The sequence below is a fragment of the Hyla sarda genome, chromosome 2 (genome assembly GCF_029499605.1).
Source record: "Hyla sarda isolate aHylSar1 chromosome 2, aHylSar1.hap1, whole genome shotgun sequence".
NCBI lineage: Eukaryota > Metazoa > Chordata > Amphibia > Anura > Hylidae > Hyla > Hyla sarda.
In genome coordinates, this window is record NC_079190.1 from 302,568,215 (window position 1) to 302,589,196 (window position 20,982).

The 20,982-nt window shown below is 42.1% G+C and overlaps 1 protein-coding gene across 20 annotated transcripts in view; it reads right to left on the reverse strand.

The window, feature by feature from the left end:
- Positions 1–20,982, reverse strand: part of FANCE (FA complementation group E) — a 169,533-nt gene that overhangs the window by 106,537 nt on the left and 42,014 nt on the right. For 3 of the 20 annotated variants that reach the window (XM_056557602.1, XM_056557591.1, XM_056557593.1), the window contains exon 2: positions 2,916–3,016. The exons of 13 other annotated variants lie outside the window; for them this stretch is intronic. The gene's annotated coding sequence lies outside the window, so the exon portion shown is untranslated. Of the gene's footprint in view, positions 1–1,573; positions 1,663–2,915; positions 3,017–20,689; positions 20,751–20,982 lie in introns of all 20 variants that reach the window. 4 more of the 20 variants (XM_056557595.1, XM_056557594.1, XM_056557592.1 and 1 more) reach the window with 4 other exon arrangements.

Genomic DNA, 20,982 nt, shown 5'->3' on the forward strand with positions numbered 1-20,982 from the left:
AAATCCGAAGGGAAATGTACTGGATCTTCAAACTTTGCACCTTCCAACCCCGTGGACTCAATGAGGCCACAGAACTCATCAAGTAATCCACACCACCTTCCACCCTAGCCTCACCCTTGCCCCACCACCCCATCCACAACTCCCCACCGCACCCCTCCCCCCCCCCCCTCCCCCAAGGGGGACCCCACTACTCCCACAGAGGACAGGTCCACAAACGACCCCATCAACCATCCAGTCACATAAATATGAATGTCATCAACAATAAAAATAAAAATAAATAAAATTACACAAAAAAAATCAAAAATAGAAAGAAAAAATCATTTAAAAAAAATTAAAATTAAAAGAAAATGATTAATAAGAACCAAAAAACAAAACAAACCAAATACAAATAAAAACACCAATAAAAATATAATCATAAAACAAAATCACAGCCAGTTGCACCACTGGTACCTTACTCACGCTCCCACACATAAGCTACCATCATCAGTATGCCTTTGCTGCCATCTACTGGCCGTTACCCTTATGCGCAAGAACTCTCAGTTTTCCTATACCAGTGATCCAATGTTACACTCGCATCTTTGCACCCAAGTGGCTTATGTTTACATTCCCATGGTTATTAACACTGTCCATCATTCACTTACATCCCCAACCAATTAACCTAGTGACCTACATTTGTAAACCCCAGATAAATGTAAGTTTATTGACCCATGTAGCCCAGTAACACAATAAAGTTTTATGCCCAAGCCGGGATTAGACACGTTACTAGCACCCCTTCCACTGGCTGACCACTGTCCCTCCTGCTTAGCAGACGACCGTGCCAGCACACCTCACATATGCTTTATACAGCCTATTGATTTCAATGGGGAAATTTTCCTAATAGTTCTACCCAGCCCCACAAGATTACTGTACAGATCCAGCCCTCACAGTAGAGGACCGCAGGGTCACCACTGACCCCGCGACCCACTCTCCCGCCAGAATTTTAAATCTAATGTATATAAATAACTGTATAACGTACTGTCTTGCTATAAACCTGATGAAGAGGGGTGCCCCCTCGAAATGCGTTTATTCACGAAATAAAGCCTCAAAAATCGTAATGAGTGTCATCCTCGGGCGAGCGCCTACGAAGCCATCAAGTCAGATTTTTTCCCGGACATCTGGCGAGCCCCGCAAGGCAACCCAGATTCCACCTCTGTATTCCCCCCCCCCCCCCCCCCAACATGTGACCCCATTTTGGAAACTACACCCCTCACATAATGTAATAATGGGTGCAGTGAGCATTTACGCCCCACAGGTGTTTGACAGATCTTTGGAACAGTGGGCTGAGCAGATTCAATTTTTCATTTTCACGGTCCACTGTCCCAAAAATCTTTCAAAAATTTTATTTGCTCAGCCCACTGTTCCAAAGATCTGTCAAACACCAGTGGGGTGTAAATGCTCACTACACCCCTTATTAAATTCAGTGAGGGGTGTAGTTTCCAAAATGGGGTCACATGTGGGGGGGGGGGGGGGTCTACTGTTCTGGCACCACGGGGGGGCCTTGTAAACGCACATGGCCCCTGACTTCTATACCAACCAAATTCTCTCTCCAAAAGCCCAATGGCGCTCCTTCTCTTCTGAGCATTGTAGTGCGCCAGCAGAGTACTTGACGTCCACACAAGTGCTCTGAAGAAAGGAAAGAAATGGGGTTACAAATTTTGGGGGGAATTTTCTCTTATTACCCCTTGTAAAAATGTAAAATTTGGGGAACAAACAGCATTTTAGTAAAAAAAAAAAATCTAAAAGTTATTTTACACATCCAACTTTAATGAAAAGTCGTCAAACACCTGTGGGGGGTGTTAAGGCTCACAGTAACCCTTGTCACGTTCCTTGAGGGGTGTATTTTCCAAAATAGTATGCCATGTAAGGCACCATAGCGGTTTTCTAAATGTGACATGCCCCCCCAAAAACCATTTCAGAAAAACTCACTCTCCAAAATCTCATTGTCGCTCATTCCCTTCTGAGCCCTCTAGTGCACCCACAGAGCACTTGAAATACACATGAGATATTTCCTTACACGAGAGAAATTGGGTTACAAATTTTAGGGTGATTTCTCTCCTTTTACCCCTTGTAAAAATTAAAAAACTGGGTCTACAAGAACATGAGAATGTAAAAAAAAATTTAGATTTTACATTTTCTCCTTCACATTGCTGCTATTCCTGTGAAACAACAAAAGGGTTAACACACTGAATGCAGTTTTTATAATGGGGTCATTTATGGGGCATTTCTAATATGAAGGCCCTTTAAATCCACTTCAAAACTGAACTGGTCCCTGAAACATTCCGATTTAGAAAAGGTTGTGAAAAATTGGAAAATTGCTGTACTTTGAAGCCCTCTGATGTCTTCCAAAAGTAAAAACTAAAAATGTTATGATGCAAATATAAAGTAGACATATTGTATATGTGAATCAATATATAATGTATTTGGAATATCCATTTTCCTTAAAAGCAGAGTTTCCAAGTAAAAAAATACTACATTTTCAAATTTTTCATCAAATTTTTGAATTTTTCACAAACAGTTATTAATGCTTAAAATGACAGTGGTCAGATGGGCAAAAAATGTCCGGGTCCTTAAAGTGAAAATGGGCTGGGTCCTTAAGGGGTTAAGGCAAATTTTCGTACTTTCGTCCTGAGCAGGTTAATTAGACTTTGGATGAATTTTGTTATTTTTTTTCCAACAATTAGATTTCTATATTTTTTTTGGCTCCCTATTTTTGAAAACGCCAAAACTCATCACACTCAGAGTCACAGTGAAAGCAATGGGGTTCAGCACCTTTATGCACATGGCTGAAGCTGTGCTGTTTCCATAGTTGCCCGCCAGCAAATTAATTTGCAACGAGCATTAACAACCTTCTCCCGTCTGCACTGGCCATTGCTCACCTTGACTGCGAGGTTCTGGGTCCCAGCTGCAGCAGGGGATGTCAAGATGGAGGGTAACAGTCCTCACAGCCAGCTGCTACCTCAATGGACCTTCTCATCCTCTGTGGATGAAAAAACTGACTTTTACTGGGTTCCGAAATAACTTGCTGGGTGAACGCGAAGTCTCACAGCAGAGAACCGCAATGAAAAAAACATATCACAGCCAACAATTAAAAATATCCCCTAAAGGGTGTACCTGTTTGCCCTTGTCCTGCTCCCCTTCTGTGACGCAAGGTCATGGGCTTACCCTGCGTCATAGCGGGGTGATCCCAGCGGCTATCCGCCACGGGGACCTGCAGCTAATACCGGACATCACCGCTCGGGGTGATCATGGCGTCTAAAATATAAAAAAAAAAAAAAAAGAAAAACTATCCCTGCATCTCTGCGGAGCTGATCGGGACCATCGTGACGAAACCTGTCTCCTCGCTGTCTGATCGTTGCTAGGTTGCTCCAGGCAGTCTCAGCAGCCTGGAGCAATCGAGCCCCGATGACACCATGGCATTAGAAGATACAAAAAAAAAACAGAATGATAACGCAGTCCACTCATACATCAGTTTCAAATAATATTCTTCATTATTGTAGCGAAATCACAACGCGTTTCGAGGCTTGTACATGCCTCTTCCTCAGGTAAAAACAGGCTTACATACATGCAGGATAAAAGTGGTGCCAAAAAAAAAAACCTTTTTAAATAGACAAAGATCGCAAAGACCCGCCCCCTGGGGACGGGATTGCGCTCCTGACATCAGCCCAATGTTTAATAACTAAACATAGATTTAAATAGTATAAAATAATATCCAGTAAATGTGACATGCTGATAAAGCAGTTTAGAACAGGTTTTCATGGTAAAATAAGGGCTCAGAGTATGTCTGTGATGCGCTCCTATTTTTCTGTCCGGTCCTGATTGGTGTGTATGTTCCGGCGATGTGGAATACTGACGCATGCGCCAACTGTGAAAGATACTAATGATGACGATCCCTGTGTTACGGGGATCGTATCTGTGGCTGAGAAGAAATGGGCGCTATTGTGCAGGTGCCAGCTGCACGAGATACTAGTGATGACTGTTTCCATGCTACGGGGATGATGTGAGTCTTTTTAGATGCCGCGACTTGCGCAGCTGTGCGGATATGTACATGGGAAGTTGGGGTAAACTTGCCCAATCTGTTTTAATGAATGAAGGAGATAATTACTGTGGTGAATGAGGTAGGCACGGTGGGTATAGTACATCCAACAAAGGATAGGGGGGGGGGGGGGGGAGGAGATGTGCTGGATAAATAAAGCTTCATATGATGGGTACAGTAATAGACAGTGGTAATACACAGATAAGATGTGGAGGGGTAGATGTGATGGATATGGCAATGTAGTGTCCTGTATAAGTAGGTGACAAAAAATCAACAGTTCAATAGTTCAAAAGTACACATTTTCTCCATGAATCTATGTATGGAGCTGTGCCTCAAGGGAGGGGGAAATGTGGGTAAACGGTAAGGCCAAGTTTCAACTTTTTATATATATTTTTTTTTAAACTGCAAGAAAAACGCCAGTTCTGCCGCAAGGCCAAAAAACGCTGCGGCCAGTTGTTAGCTGTAAATCAATGAGAAATCGCTAAATTCTTATTCCCCTTGGCGTTTTTTTCACTCTTTTTGGGCGTTTTTCAGATCCTTGGTAATTGCAGCATGTTGCGCCACTGGCGATTTTTTTTAGTCAAAATCATGGCGTTTTTCTCCCATAGAGGTCTATGGGAGTGAAAAAACGCCAAGAAAAACTAAATGCGGGTTTTAACTTTTGGCGTTTTTGCAGGCGTTTTTTATTCTTTTTTGGACTTTAGCAATCCAAAAAAGTGATGGAGATACCTTTTTATATTAGAATTTCGTAGGGTACCATTAAAAAAAAAAAAATTAAAAAAAAAAAAAAAAAAAAGATACAGTAGTGAAGGAAAAAAAAATTGTATCTAACGAAAATTTTTCTTTTTTACTAGCTTAATACCCAGCGTTGCCCGGTTTTTCCTTCCTAATCCTTGTTGGGGAGGAAAATAAACAAAGGAGGAAGCTTTTGACTTCATATCCCGTCCTCATATATTGTTGTCATATCCCAACCCCATAACCGGTCCTCATATCCCGACCCATAATATGTGTACCAGGTATTGAAATGTCTCCAGCTGTACGGAAGTTTTGTGGGAACATACATTTTCCATTGATTTGCATGGGACTTTAAACAAAAACTAAGACCCTCACAAATGGGGGTAGTTAGGGTTAAATTAACTATCCTATATGTTAAGTGGACATATAAGTAACAAGTGACCAAACATTATCAAAATATCTCCAGCCGTTTGGAAGTTACGCAGTAACATATTTCCCGTTGGCTTGTATGAGACTTTCAACATAAACCCCGCCCCTGGCAAATGGGGGTGAATAAGGGCTAAATTACCTATGCTATGTTTGTTGTTGACATATGAGTAACGTGTGCCAAGTTTCATGTTAATATCTTTAGCCGTTTGGACGTGATGCTGGAACATATACATACACACACTGAGTTATATATATATATATATATATATATATATATATATATATATATTACAACATTTTTATTCATTTTTAAACAGGGATCAATTTATGTGGGCGGGCGGGGACCTAAAAAATGTAGCCGACAATAATAAAAATGTGTGTGTGTTTTTTTTTTACATTTTTTTTTAGATAGTACTACTACCCCCAGCATGGAACACACTGTTCCATGATGGGAGTCGTAGTACCTGTACTAATTGACAGATCGTCCGTTGCGATCCTCCTGTATAATGTATAGATGCAGCAGCTCTTCTATGGTCCCCTGCACTGATGTATATATATATATATATATATATATATATATATATATATTATATATATATACACACACATATTCATATTTCCCGCAGAGAGCTGTGATTGGCCAGATGGTTCCAGCCAATCACAACTCTCTGTGGGAAATAGGAATGTGTGTATATATACGGCCGTGCAGGGGACCATAGAAGAGTGGCCGCATCTATACATTATACAGGAGGATCACAGCGGGTGTCAGTAGTTATACTCTCTGCGATCTGTCTATTAATGCAGGTACTACAGCTCCCAGCATGGAGAAGAGTGTTCTCCATGTTTGGAGTAGTAGTACTTGCAGTTAAGGAAAGATCACAGCGGGTATCACTACTGACATCCGCTGTGATCGTCCTGGCTATAGCGGAGATGCAGAGCAGCTGTATACAGCGCTCGCATCTCTGCACTACACTCCGGCCGGCCACTCATTCATATTTTCCTCAGAGCTGTGATTGGCTGCCACCATCCGGCCAATCCCCACTCTGGGCGGAAAATATGAAAGAATGATGTTCTATTCACATCACTGGCCGGAGTACAGAGCAGAGAAGTGAGCGCTGTATAGAGCTGCTCCGCATCTCTGCTATATTATGGACTATCGCATCGGGCGTCAGGACTGACACCCGGGGCGATATGTCTATAGTACAGGTACTACTACTCCCATCATGGAACAGTCTGTCCCATGCTGGGAGTAGTAGTACTACCTAAAAAAAAAAAATTAGAAAAAAAAAGTGAAACACACACTTAAAAAATTTGTTATAAAATATATACTTTTGTTTAATAAAAATTTTGCCATCACTGCTGCATCTTTTTTTTGGTACCCAACACATTTTGGGTACCAAAAAAAACTGCCAAGGTGCAATTTCCACACAAATGAAAAAACGCAAGAAAAAACGCCAGACGCAGGAAATTGCACTGGCGTTTTTTCGTGCGTTTTTTTCTACCTAAAAAAGCGCAGCACAAAAAAAACAATTAGAAACTTAGCCTAAGCCCACCTGGGAAGACAAAAACTTCTTCCTATTTAGTGTATGTATCACACATTTTGGAGTGATGATATTTATGTACAATGGGACTTCAGTTGACTGGATCTTTTTATACACAGTGTATATATTACACGTTTTAAGAGTGGTGGAATGTTGGACATCAGCGGACTAGATCCATATATTCATTTCGTTCTGCGGGTGACAGTGTTCAGTTTGTAAATCCAGTATGACTCCCTGTGTAGTAGTTTTTCAAATCTATTGTATGTTTCAACAGGGATGCATTCTATGGCTGTGAGTTTGTATGCAGAGAAATTTTTGTGTGATTCCTTAGCATGGCGTAAAATGTTGTGGAACATAAAGCCCTTTTGGACGTTTGATCGATGTTTGTTCATCCTTGATCTCAGTTGTTGTATAGTCCGTCCGACATATTGTAAATTGCATTCACATTCCAATAAATAGAGGACGTGTTGTAGAACAGAATCAAAACAGGATGACCGTAAATTCAGGAGTTCATCCGGCGCTGAGAGGAACTATCAGGAAGCCAAATAAAATCAATGGATTTATTAAATGCAACACGTTTCGCTGCGCATGCGCAGCTTCATCAGGCATAGCAAGAGAAGGCTGGTAATAGGTATATATACCCCCAGGAATTAACCATTAGAGTACTTTTTGAAAAAGTTACACATACATGTACACATATGAATATGACAATATGTGAAAAAACAAGTAATAGATATGAATAGACAAACGACAATCACAAAAATAAAACAATAATGTAGAAATACAATAAAATCGCATTAAACATATAAATATCGCATGTGGTGTGAATATACCCCACATGCGACTCAAGCAATCACACCACTTGGTCACCAGTGCGGCATTCAACACCGCACATTTGGATGTTGCTTCAAAATATATAGTATAGAAAAAAAAGGATATGGACCTATAAGGTACCATATGTATTCGTTCAAAAAGCAAAAATTGAATTATATATGGCTGCACTATCCACATGGGCAGTAACAATGCAAATAAAAGAATGAACAGTGCGATATTAAATACCGCAACTGGCCCAAACGCGACGTGTGAATACTTCTTAGAATAGTTGAAAAAGAAAGAAAAATAGAATGGAATAACTAGTGCGGTATTAAATACAGCACCCGGCCAAAACGCGAGGTGTGAATACTCTTAGAAAAATTACAACATATTATAGAATCAAACTTTGCAGACAGCAAACTATAATAAACATACAGAAGTTCTTGCGTACAAAAAAGAAAAAAGGGAAAAGAGAAGAGAACCTAAATACTAAGGCAAAGATAATAATAAGTAGACATTAGTAGAAAAGAAAAGAACAAGATAATAAGAGTAAAATGTAACAGAAGGCATACATATAAACCAATTTCAATGAACAAGTGAGAAACAAGGAGACAATATCCTGAATAGGATGCTCCAGGGTGAACAGCACAGAAGGAACAACACAAACGGGATATTGATGTAATATTGTAGAGATTAATCTATTAAAAAATATGTGATATTATAGACCCTAATTTGTCAGATTATTTAACTGTATCGATACATTCATTAAAACCTTGAGGGTGCAAAGTATGTAATTTGTGAATCCAAAAAGATTCACGATTATTTAATCTTTGTATTCTATTGGGTAAATGAATGGGGATAGTTTCTAAGATGATTAATTTCAATGTTTCAGTATTTTTTTGATGGTGAAGAGTGAAGTGTCGGGACAAACTGTGCAACATAAAACCGCACCTCGCGTTTTGGCCAGGTGCTGTATTTAATACCGCACTAGTTATTCCATTCTATTTTTCTTTCTTTTTCAACTATTCTAAGAAGTATTCACACGTCGCATTTGGGCCAGTTGCGGTATTTAATATCGCACTGTTCATTCTTTTATTTGCATTGTTACTGCCCATGTGGATAGTGCAGCCATATATAATTCAATTTTTGAACGAATACATATGGTACCTTATAGGTCCATATCCTTTTTTTTCTATACTATATATTTTGATGCAACATCCAAATGTGCGGTGTTGAATGCCGCACCGGTGACCAAGTGGTGTGATTGCTTGAGTCGCATGTGGGGTATATTTACACCACATGCGATATTTATATGTTTAATGCGATTTTATTGTATTTCTACTTTATTGTTTTATTTTTGTGATTGTCGTTTGTCTATTCATATCTATTACTTGTTTTTTCACATATTGTCATATTCATATGTGTACATGTATGTGTAACTTTTTCAAAAAGTACTCTAATGGTTAATTCCTGGGGGTATATATACCTGTTACCAGCCTTCTCTTGCTATGCCTGATGAAGCTGCGCATGCGCAGCGAAACGCATTGAATTTAATAAATCCTTTGATTTTTATTTGGCTTCCTGATAGTTCCTCTCTGCGCCGGATGAACTCCTGAATTTATGGTCATCCTGTTTTGATTCTACTTCTACCCAGGAGGGCTGCAGTGGACCTTCACTTTTATTCATTCTACATTTTACCTTGTTGTGTGTGGGCGCACAACCAACTTTGGTAAGCGGCCTGGGAATTACCGTCCCCCACCCCCACTAACAAGATCTGCTGATCCCGCACATGAGGCGCCTTCCTTCCTTTCTCTAGTGTTGTAGAACAGTCAATTTTGTTATTTATTTTGAAGGTTTCCCTGCGGTGTTACTTTTGAATGTTTTCGTCCCATGTTGTATATTCAGGCAACATTTGCAAGAATGGCTGCCACATATGAAGGTACCAGGCGTTTTTTCTATTACTCTTGTAGTCAGTTGTTTGCTCTTGAGTCGACTGGGAACTAATTTGCTTTTGGGAGTAGCATCCCTCCTGAATATTAAGTGTGGTTTTATAGGGATGTGCTGATTTAAGACTGGGTGTTTAAGAAGAATGTCCCAGTTATTTTCCAAGATCCGCCTAATGATTTCGTGTTTTGTGGAATAAGTGATTATAAAGTTGTGTTTATAGTCTGTTTGGGATTTTCCTTTTTGTTTTAATCTTCTCTTTTATCTTGTTTGAATTCTACACTCCATTGCATTCCACAATGTGGTCTGCAGGTTCTGTGCTTCTTTCTATCGCGTAGATCCTCACGTTTTTTTTTCTGTAAGGGCTCGCTGGTAGGCGACAAAAAAAAAAAAAAGGAGAGGAGCAACGCGATAGAAGCACAGAACCTGGAGACCACAATGTGGAATGCAATGGAGTGGAGAATTCAAACAAGATAAAAGAGAAGATTAAAACAAAAAGGAAAATCACAAACAGACTATAAACACAACTTTATAATCACTTATTCCACAAAACACGAAATCATTAGGCGGATCTTGGAAAATAACTGGGACATTCTTCTTAAAGACCCAGTCTTAAATCAGCACATCCCTATAAAACCACACTTAATATTCAGGAGGGATGCTACTCCCAAAAGCAAATTGGCTCCCAGTCAACTCACGTCTGTCACGTGCTCAGTGTGAACCTGCTTTCTTCTGTGAAGAGCACAGGGCGCCAGTGGCGAATTTGCCAATCTTGGTGTTCTCTGGCAAATGCCAAACAACCTGCATGGTGTTGGGCTGTAAGCAAAACCCCCACCTGTGGACGTCGGGCCCTCATACCACCCTCATGGAGTCTGTTTCTGACCATTTGAGTGGACACATGCACATTTGTGGCCTGCTGGAGGTCATTTTGCAGGGCTCTGGCAGTGCTCCTCCTGCTCCTCCTTGCACAAAGGTAGAGGTAGCTGTCCTGCTGCGGGGTTGTTGCCCTCCTACGACCTCCTCCACGTCTCCTGATGTACTTGCCTTGTCTCCTGCAGAGGTGTGGACTTTATTTTTTTTAAACTACTTTTCCAAGGGACTAAAACAGAGCAGAATCTACTTGTCCCTCATGAAAATCCACTTGTCCTGGTACAAAATAATTTTAACCCAAATAGTATGTAAATAAGGTCTTTAATCAATAAAAACTTGATAGGCAGACCAGTAAGTCACCCCATTAGGTGGATAGGGTCCCTGATAAGCAAGTCCGCCCCATTAATGGAATACTGCAGTGCAAAATAACTTCTCCTGACCGCTGGGAAACCAATCCTCCCGATCTTTTGTAAGGGGCCCCGGAAGGAATAGGGGCTTGTCCGCATGACGCAGCGACCGACACGCTCCCCCCCCCCACCCACCATGTATCCCATAGATACACGGATGAGGCATTTCAGCAGCCGTTTCATGCAGGGACGGAACATTCCCTTCATGCCGTCTGCTGGGCCTCATACAAGAGATGGGGGGGGGTTGTCCCAGTGGTCAGACCCCCGCGATCTATCACTTATGGGGATAAGTTATTTTGCACTACAGTATTCCTTGAAGTAGGTAGTCCCCCCTTCAAGTAGGCATGTCCCTTTATCAGGTAGGGATCAAGTAGGGCTCCCTCCCAACCCCCGATGCACCCTGTCACGAACAGACACGAGCGCGTGGTGGAGTTATCTATAAAATCACTATTTGTCTACACTAGACCGAAAATAATGATAGAAAATGCCTCTTACACCACCCAATTTAAAGGTATCTCTGCCACTAGAGATGAGCGAACTTACGCAAATTCGATTTGTCACGAACTTCTCGGCTCGGCAGTTGATCTTTATCTTTATGATGGAAGGGGTTAATTCACATTGATTTTTTTTTTATTTTTTTATTTTTTGACAGTTTTATAGTTCCCATACACTGTTCAATGCTATGCCATGATGTTTGCATAAATACACTCTAAAAAAAGAAAGAGGCAGAGCTTCCCATGGGATGGTATTTAGAGATGAGCGAATTTACAGTAAATTCGATTCGTCACGAACTTCTCGGCTCGGCAGTTGATGGCTTATCCTGCATAAATTAGTCCTGCTTTCAGGTGCTCCCGTGGGCTGGAAAAGGTGGATACAGTCCAAGGAGACTCTTTCCTAGGACTGTATCCACCTTTTCCAGCCCACCGGAGCACCTGAATGCTGATCTAATTTATGCAGGATAAGTCATCAACTGCCGAGCCGAGAAGTTTGTGACGAATCGAATTTACTGTAAATTCGCTCATCTCTAGCTGCCACCACCTGTCAATTTCAAGCAGATCAATCCAATCTGGATATGCTACAATTCCCAACTATAATCTACTATCCCCAATAGTATATCAAAACAGGAAAAAGATTAATCCACATCTTTAATGTAGCCGAACAGGTAAGTAAATTTAAGACTATGACTTGGCTCGCTTCAAGGACAATGTGCGTCCGTTTTACCAGACATAAGGCGGTACTTAATAAATTAATGATTTATTATTAAATAAAAATATTCACAGTATATGTAAAAACAGATGTTAACAAGGCAAAGTTTCACCACACAGAAAATAAAATAAATGAGAAAAACATAGAATCCTTACTTACAAAAAGTTACAGAGTTCTATTCCATGGGGTCTGGTAGGAAATGGCGTCTAGCATCCAAAATTAGATCTTAGTCTCCTATGCAAGCGCACCCTAGCCCCCCCAGGTCTGTAGTTTTATACCCTGCTATGGACAGGTGATCCCTCTATGTTCAGCCTCTGGGTGGGACAAGGAGGAGAGATAGATGTTGCCACTACCTTATGATACCTTTATGCCCAAAGAATAGGAAATGTCTTCTATCTTCTATCAAGAGCCAGGAACCCACATCATTTTCTTATATTTGGGTTCTCCATCAAATCCTCTTTCTAGGGGAGAATCTAACCGTATACGATAGGGGCTGCGGACATACTTCCCTGATCCCCATATTTAATATTGGAAGACATGGCATCTTCACAGGGGGAGTACGTCCCAATCATTTCATTGATCTATTGACTTGGAGTCTGCTTGGCTGTGAAGGTGTAAAATTTACCATCCAGGCAAGCAGTGTCCATTAATTAGCACAGTTATGTTAATTACCCCCAACTAGCCACTGGATGCAATTAACAGACTGTCATCTCAGGGTAGTTTGAACCAGGATGGATTCTTTGCAATGTTTAACTAATACAGATTAAGGGTAATAGAATTAAAGTTGTGCATACCGATGGACATTCAATGCAGGACATAGATCACCAGTAATGAATGACAAGCAAGCACAATGCAACATGGATACATATTTTAGCCATTGTATATGACACACCCTGTGTCATATTTCCCCCCCCCTTCTAAAGCACCCTGCGCCATTATATCCCCCCCCCCACCCTCTGATGCCTTCTGCGCCGTTATATTCGGGGGGGCCCTCTGATGCCCCGTGTCATATTCCCCCCCTCTGATGCCCCCTGCGCTATTATAATCCGCCTCTCCGATCCCCCTACGCCATTATATTCCCCCTCCCCTCTGATGCCCCCTGCGCCATTATATTACCCCCCTCTGATGCCCCGTGCGCTATTATTTACTAAACCTCCCCTCCTATCCGATCCCCTGCTACCTGTCCGCTGGCCCCATGTGTGCTCCAGCAGGCTCAGGGGCTCGGTGGTCACTGTTGTTGCTGGACCGCATACTCAGTCCGGACGGAGAGGCCTGCGATGAGTGACGTCATCGCACGCGCCTACGCCGGGCGCTGTTGTCCTGTGCGGCTTGCTATAGGCTGCAGCGCACAGCTGCAGTCTATAGGAGTTTAGTTACAGGGCAAAACTGGTTGACCCGTTATATATGAATTCTTTAGGCCTTTAGCCCTGCTTGCCCGAAGCTGGGCTAAATGCCTGAAGAATTCACCTGCCCAGCGCCCGGAACTGCATGCAATACAATTTCCACATCCCTGCTCCTGGTAGCGCCTCCATGCTCTGGACACTACACTGACAGACACAGCAAACCTTCTTGCCACAGCTCGCATTGATGTGCCATCCTGGATGAGCTGCACTACCTGAGCCATTTGTGTGGGTTGTACACTCCGTCTCATGCTACCACTAGAGTGAAAGCACCAACCTCCAGAATTCAAAAGTGACCAAAACATCAGCCAGGAAGCATAGGAACTGAGAAGTGGTCTGTGGTCACCACCTACAGAACCACCCCTTTATTGGGGGTGTCTTGCTAATTGCCTATAATTTCCACCTGTTGTCTGTTCCATTTGCACAACAGCATGTGAAATTGATTGTCAATCAATGTTACTTCCTGAGTGGACAGTGTAATTTCACAGAAGTGTGATTGACTTGGAGTTACATTGTGTTGTTTAAGTGTTCCCTTAACTTTTTTGAGCAGTGTACAACACAGGGAGTCATACTGGATTTACAAACTGAACACTGTCACCCGCAGAACAAAATGAATGTATGGATCTAGTCCGCTGATGCACTACTGTCCACCATTCCACATGTGTGATATATACACTGTATATAAAAATCTCCTACAAATCCAGTCAGATGAAGTCCCATTGTATGTAAATATCATCACTCCAAAATGTGTGATACATACACTAAATAGGAAGAAGTTTTTGTCTTCCCAGGTGGGCTTACCGTTTGTCCACATTTCCCCCTCCCTTGAGGCACAGCTCCATACAGAGATTCATGGAGAAAATGTGTACTCTTGAACTATTCATTCTAGTTGATTTTTTTTCACCTACTTATACAGGACACTACATTGCCATATCCATCACATCTACCCCTCCACATCTTATCTGTGCATTACCACTGTCTATTACTGTACCCATCATATGAAGCTTTATTTATCCAGCACATCTCCTCCCCCCCCCTATCCTTTGTTGGATGTACTATACCCACCGTCCCTACCTCACTCACCACAGTAATTATCTCCTTCATTCATTAAAACAGATTGGGCAAGTTTACCCCAACTTCCCACGTACAGATCCGCACAGCAGCGCAAGTCGCGGCATCTAAAAAGACTCACATCATCCCCGTAGCATGGAAACAGTCATCACTAGTATCTCGTGCAGCTGGCACCTGCGCAATAGCGCCCATTTCTTCTCAGCCACAGATAGGATCCCCGTAACACAGGGATCGTCATCATTAGTATCTTTCACAGTTGGCGCATGCGCAGGAGCACCCCCCGTCAGTATTCCACATCGCCGGAACATACACACCAATCAGGACCGGACAGAAAGATAGGAGCGCATCACAGACATACTCTGAGCCCTTATTTTACCATGAAAACCTGTTCTAAACTGTTTTATCAGCATGTCACATTTACTGGATATTATTTTATACTATTTAAATCTATGTTTAGTTGTTGAACATTGGGCTTACATCAGGACCACAATACCATCCCCAGGGGGCGGGTCTTTGCGATCTTTGGCACCGAAAAATTTAAACAGACACTTTTACCTTGCATGTATGTAAGCCTGTTTTTACCTGAGGAAGAGGCATGTACAAGCCTTGAAACGCGTTGTGATTTGGCTTCAATGAAGAAGAATATTATTTGAAACTGATGTATGAGTGGACTGCGCTATCATTCCGTTTTTTTTCTGTATATTCTTCTATTGCAATTGGCTTGGAATCTCCACACCTACCCCGGGAAAGTGGCACCTCTCCTCTGGATACATGCGCATACAGTAGTTGTGGCTTATACACAACTAACCAAGGTAAGCAGTTTTGCTATTTTGTTCCTATACGAACACACCTAGAATACAGCAATACCATTAGAGATGAACGAATTTACAGTAAATTCGATTCGTCACAAACTTCTCGGCTCGGCAGTTGATGGCTTATCCTGCATAAATTATTTCAGCTTTCAGGTGCTCCGGTGGGCTGGAAATGGTGGATACATTCCTAGGAAAGAGTCTCCTAGGACTGTATCCACCTTTTCCAGCCCACGGGAGCACCTGAAAGCTGAACTAATTTATGCAGGATAAGTCATCAACTGCCAAGCCGAGAAGTTCGTGACGAATCGAATTTACTGTAAATTCGCTCATCTCTAAATACCATCCCATGGGAAGCTCTGCCTCTTTCTTTTTTTAGAGTGTATTTATGCAAACATCATGGCATAGCATTGAACAGTGTATGGGAACTATAAAACTGTAAAAAAATATAAAAAAAATCAATGTGAATTAACCCCTTCCATCATAAAGATTTGAACCACCCCTTTTCCCATAAAAATTAAAAAAAAAAATTATATATACATAAACAAAAAACAAACATGTGGCACGGCCACTTGCGTAACTGTCCGAACTATAAAAATATAACATTAAACTGTACGATCAATAGCGTACATGTAAAAAAAATTCCAAAGTCCAGAATTGCATATTTTTGGTAACTTTGTATACCCTAAAAAAAATTTATAAAAAGCGATCAAATAGTCCCATCAAAACAAAAATGGTATCGATAAAAACTTCAGATTACTTTGCGAAAAATGAGCCCTCATATAGCCCTGTATACGGAAAAATAAAAAAAAGTTTTAGGGGTCAGAATATGACAATTTTAAACATACTAATATTAGTGCATATAGTTCAGTTTTTTAAGTAGTAAAATAAAACCTATATAAATTAGGCATCCTTGTAATCGTATGGACCTACCGAAGATAAGGTGTAATTTTTACCAAAAAGTGCACTGCACAGAATTGGAAACCCCCAAAAACTACAAAGTGTTTTGTTTTTTTTGTTTCTTTTTTTCAATTTTGCCCCACAAATTTTTTTTTCAGGATTCGCAGTAGATTTTGTGGTGAAATGATTGATGGTATTACAGAGTAAAACTGGTGAAACAAGCACTCAAATAGGTCTGTAGGTGGAAAGTTTAAAGGGTTATGATTTTTAGAAGGTGATGAGGAAAAGACGAAAGTACAAAAATGAAAAATGGTCCGATCCTTAGGCTAAGTTTCTACTTGCCATTTTTTGTGAAAACGCCAAGAAAAATGCCAATTCTTTCGGCCAAAAAACGCTGCGGCCAGCTGTTAGCTGAAAATCAATGAGAAATCGCAGAATTCTTATTCCACTTGGCGTTTTTCACTTTGGCATTTTTTTTAATCCTTTTGGCGTTTTTTCACTCTTTTCTCGCGTTTTTGAAATCCTTGGTAATCGCAGATTGTTGAGCCACTGGCGTTTTTTTTTCAAAATCGTGGCGTTTTTCTTCCATAGAAGTCTATGGGAGTGAAAAAACACCAAGAAAAACGTTGTGGGTTTTAACTTTGGCGTTTTTGCTGGCTTTTTTTTTGGGACTTAAGCGATCCAAAAAAAGTGATGGAGATACCTTTTTTTAATAAAATTTTGTAGGGTACCATTGAAAAAAAAGACAGTAGTGAAGGAAAAAATTGTAGCTAACGAAATTTATCTTTTTTATTACTAAATTTTTATTACCGTATTTATCGGCGTATAACACGCACCCAAATAGAAACAAGGATCTGGGTGTATTTTAGCAATGGCTGGTGAGCGTTCTACGCTGGTCTCAGAGGAAGCAGGTTTCACAGTACTGTTGGACATGTTCGCATTGAGCTCCGGCTGGAGGCGAAGAAGTCCGTTGTAAAGCTGTGATCACTTATCGGCGAGTATGCACTGGGTGATTTTGCAATATGTTCAAGTACACTATTACTGTATGAAAAGTATTCTTATATGAAGAAACATTGGTAGTGTAAAAGTCTTGGAACATAATATGCTGTACGAGTGCTTTCTATGGTGGATTGAGTATAACACACACCCCCATTTTAACAAGGAAATTTAAGTAAAAAAAAATAAAATGTAAAATAAATGACTTGGACTAAATGCCACATCATCCCCCCAACTTAGTTTTCTTCTGCACCTCAGTTTGGTCCGTTCCCCTCCAGTGCCACATCATTCCTTCCCTTTTATCAGTCCCTGTGCCACATTTACCCCTCTCATCATCCCCCCCCCCCATGTCTCATCATTTCCCCATCATAGACCACCACTAGCCATACAGACATTAAGCATTTAGTGCCTCCCCCCACCATCATTTCCCCCTCTCATCATCCCCCACCCTGTCTCATCATGCCCCCCATCATTTCCCCTGTCTCATCATGTCCCCCCCCCCCATCCTGTCTCATCATCCCCCCATCATAATTTCCCCCTGTCTCATAGTCCCCCATCATGTTCCTCCTATGCCAGTGGTCTTCAACCTGCGGACCTCCAGATGTTGCAAAACTACAACTGTCCTATGCTATTCTTCCCCTCCCTCATCATTCCCCCTTTTCCCTGCTTTTCATAGTTTTTTTCATTTACTTTACCTGGCTGCGCTTCGGCAGGTCAGGCCAGGCCAGGCGGGGGGGGTCTTGTTGGCTTCGGTCAGTGAAGCAGATGAATGACGTCCTCTCCAGACTTCTCTGCGCAGCATCAGTGATGTCTCTTTTCATTTCCTGTAATCGCCGCTAGTCAGAGTTCGGAGTGTGGCGACTAAAGGAAATGAAAAGTGACGTCACTGATGCTGCGCAGAGAAGTCGGGAGAGGACGTAATTTATCTGCTTCACTGACCGCAGCCCGCAAAACCCCCCGAGCCTGACCTGGCCTGCCAAAGCGCAGCCAGGTAAAGTAAATTAAAAAAAACTATAAAAAGCAGGGAAAAGGGGGAATGATGAGGGGAAGGGGAGGAGGTAAGAAAAATTATAAGTAAAACTGTCACTTGTTTTCTCCTGCACAATCCACAGGTACTGGTGGATGGTGCGGGAGAGGCTGATAAAAATTAGCCCTACCTTGTTCGGATCTGCGCCGCTGTTCTCCCGCAATTGTAGTTTTATTATGTGTTGAAATCTTCCTGTAACTGGCATGGGCGGGGATTCGGCGCTTAAAGGGGTACTCCGGTGCTTACACATCTTATCCCCTATCCAAAGGATAGGGGACAAGATGCCTGATCGCGGGAGTTCCGCAGCTGGGGACGCCCGGAATCATGCACGGGGCACCCCGTTTGTAATCAGTCCCCGGAGCGTGTTCGCTCCGGGTCTGATTACCGGCGACCGCAGGGCCGGCGGCGTGTGACGTCACGCCTTCGCCCCGTGTGACGTCACGCTCCGCCCCTCAATGCAAGCCTACGGGAGGGGGCGTGATAGCTATCACGCCCCCTCCCGTAAGCTTGCATTGAGGGGCGGAGTGTGACGTCACACGCCGCCGGCCGTGCGGTCGACCTTTGGATAGGGGATAAGATGTGTAAGCACCGGACTACCCCTTAAACTGGCACTGACATCAGCGCCGCTTATGAATATTCATCCCCCTCCGGTTCTCCCTCTCTTCGCCGCTCCTAACTGGAGGGAGGGGGGGATGAATATTCATAAGTGATGCTGACGTCAGTGCCAGTTAAGCGCCGAAGCCCCGCCCGTGCCAGTTACAGGAAGATTTGAACAGATAATAAAACTACAATTGCGGGAGAACGGCGGCGCAGATCCGGACAAGGTAGGGCTCATTTTTATCAGCGTCTCCCACACTATCCACCAGTACCTGTGGATAGTGCGGGAGAAAACAAGTGACAGTTTTCCAGAGCGGGGAGGAGATGCCGCTGGTCACTGATTCAAAGTGGCCGCGGCCGTGCTGCTAATACTTAACAAGCAGCCGCTGCTGCAGACGCTTTAAATCATTGACCAGAAGATTTATCGGCGTATAACACGCAGGCAGGCTTTTTGCCTTAAATTTAAGTTTTAAAGGTGCGTGTTATACACCGATAAATACGGTAATTTTTAAACAGGGATCAATTTATGTGTGCAGGCGGGGACCTAAAAATGTAGCCGACAATAATAAAAATGTAGTGTGTGTGTGTTTTTCACTTTATTTTCTTTTTTACATTTTTTTTAAGGTAGTACTACTACTCCCAGCATGGAACACTCTGTTCCATGATGGGAGTAGTAGTACCTGTACTAATTGACAGATCGCCCGTTGCGATTCTCCTGAATAATGTATAGATGCGGCAGCTCTTCTATGGTCCCCTGCACTGACACATATACATATTATATATTATATACATAATATAAATATATATATGTATATATACACACATATTCATATTTCCCGCAGAGATCTGTGATTGGCCAGATGGTTCCAGCCAATCACAACTCTCTGTAGGAAATATGAATAGGTATAAGTGCAGGGGACCATAGAATAACGGCCGCCCGCATCTATACATTATACAGGAGGATCACAGCGGGTGTCAGGAGTGATACCTGCTGTGATCTTTCCTTAACTGCAGGTACTACTCCCAACATGGAGCACACTCCGCTCAATGCTGGGAGCTGTAGTACCTACATTAATAGACAGATTGCAGCGAGTGTCACAGATACTACAGCTCCCAGCATGGAGAAGAGTGTGCTCCATGTTGGGAGTAGTAGTACCTGCAGTTAAGGACACATCACAGTGGATGTCACTACTGACACCCGTTGCGATCATCCTGTCTATAGCAGAGATGGAGCGACTGTATACAGCGCTCGCATCCCTGCCGGCCATTCATTGATATTGCAACCATCCGGCCAATCACAGCTCTGGGTGGGAAATATAAATGAGTGCTGTTCTATTCACATAACTGGCCGGAGTATAGTGCAGAGATGTGAGTGCTGTATAGAGCCGTTCCACATCTCTGCTATATAAAGGACGATCGCATCGGGTGTCAGACTGATACCCGGGGTATTATGTCTATTATAACAGGTACTACTACTACCACCATGATCATGGAACAGTCTGCTCCATACTGGAAGTAATAGTACTACCCAAAAAATAGAGAAAAAACAAAAGACTTTATTAAAAAATAAAAATTTTGTTATAAAATATATACATTTCATTTAATAAATTATTTTGCCCATCACTGCTGCATCTTTTATTTTTTGGTACCCAACAAATTTTGGGTACCAAAAAAAAAAAAAAAAAACGCCAAAAGGTCCTAAAAAGGCAATTTCCACTGAAATGAAAAAACGCCAGATGCAGAAAATTGCAATGGCGTTTTTCAGGCTTTTTTTTTCAAGCATTTTTTAATCCCAAAAAACGCTGCACAAAAAAACAAGCAGAAATTTAGCCTTAAGGGGTTAATGAAAAACACTTGTGAACCCAGCCTTACCTGTTATTTATGCAGCTGTCAATAATCTGCAGTACTTTACAAATTGGGTCCTCACTGAACCCTGAAGAAAGATCCAGAAGAAAACAAGGATTGGGCTCATTAAACCCTAAAACCTCATAATAAGTTAATAGACTAGATCTGAAAAGGAGAGGGTCATGGTTCCAATGAACGGACAGAGGCTGAGGCCACTCAATGACCGATAGTTGGACAGTTATCAGCCAATACCAGGGGCAGCAGACTCTCGGGAATGTCACGAACACTCTCACTGAATGGTGCTGCACGCCTTCTATGCC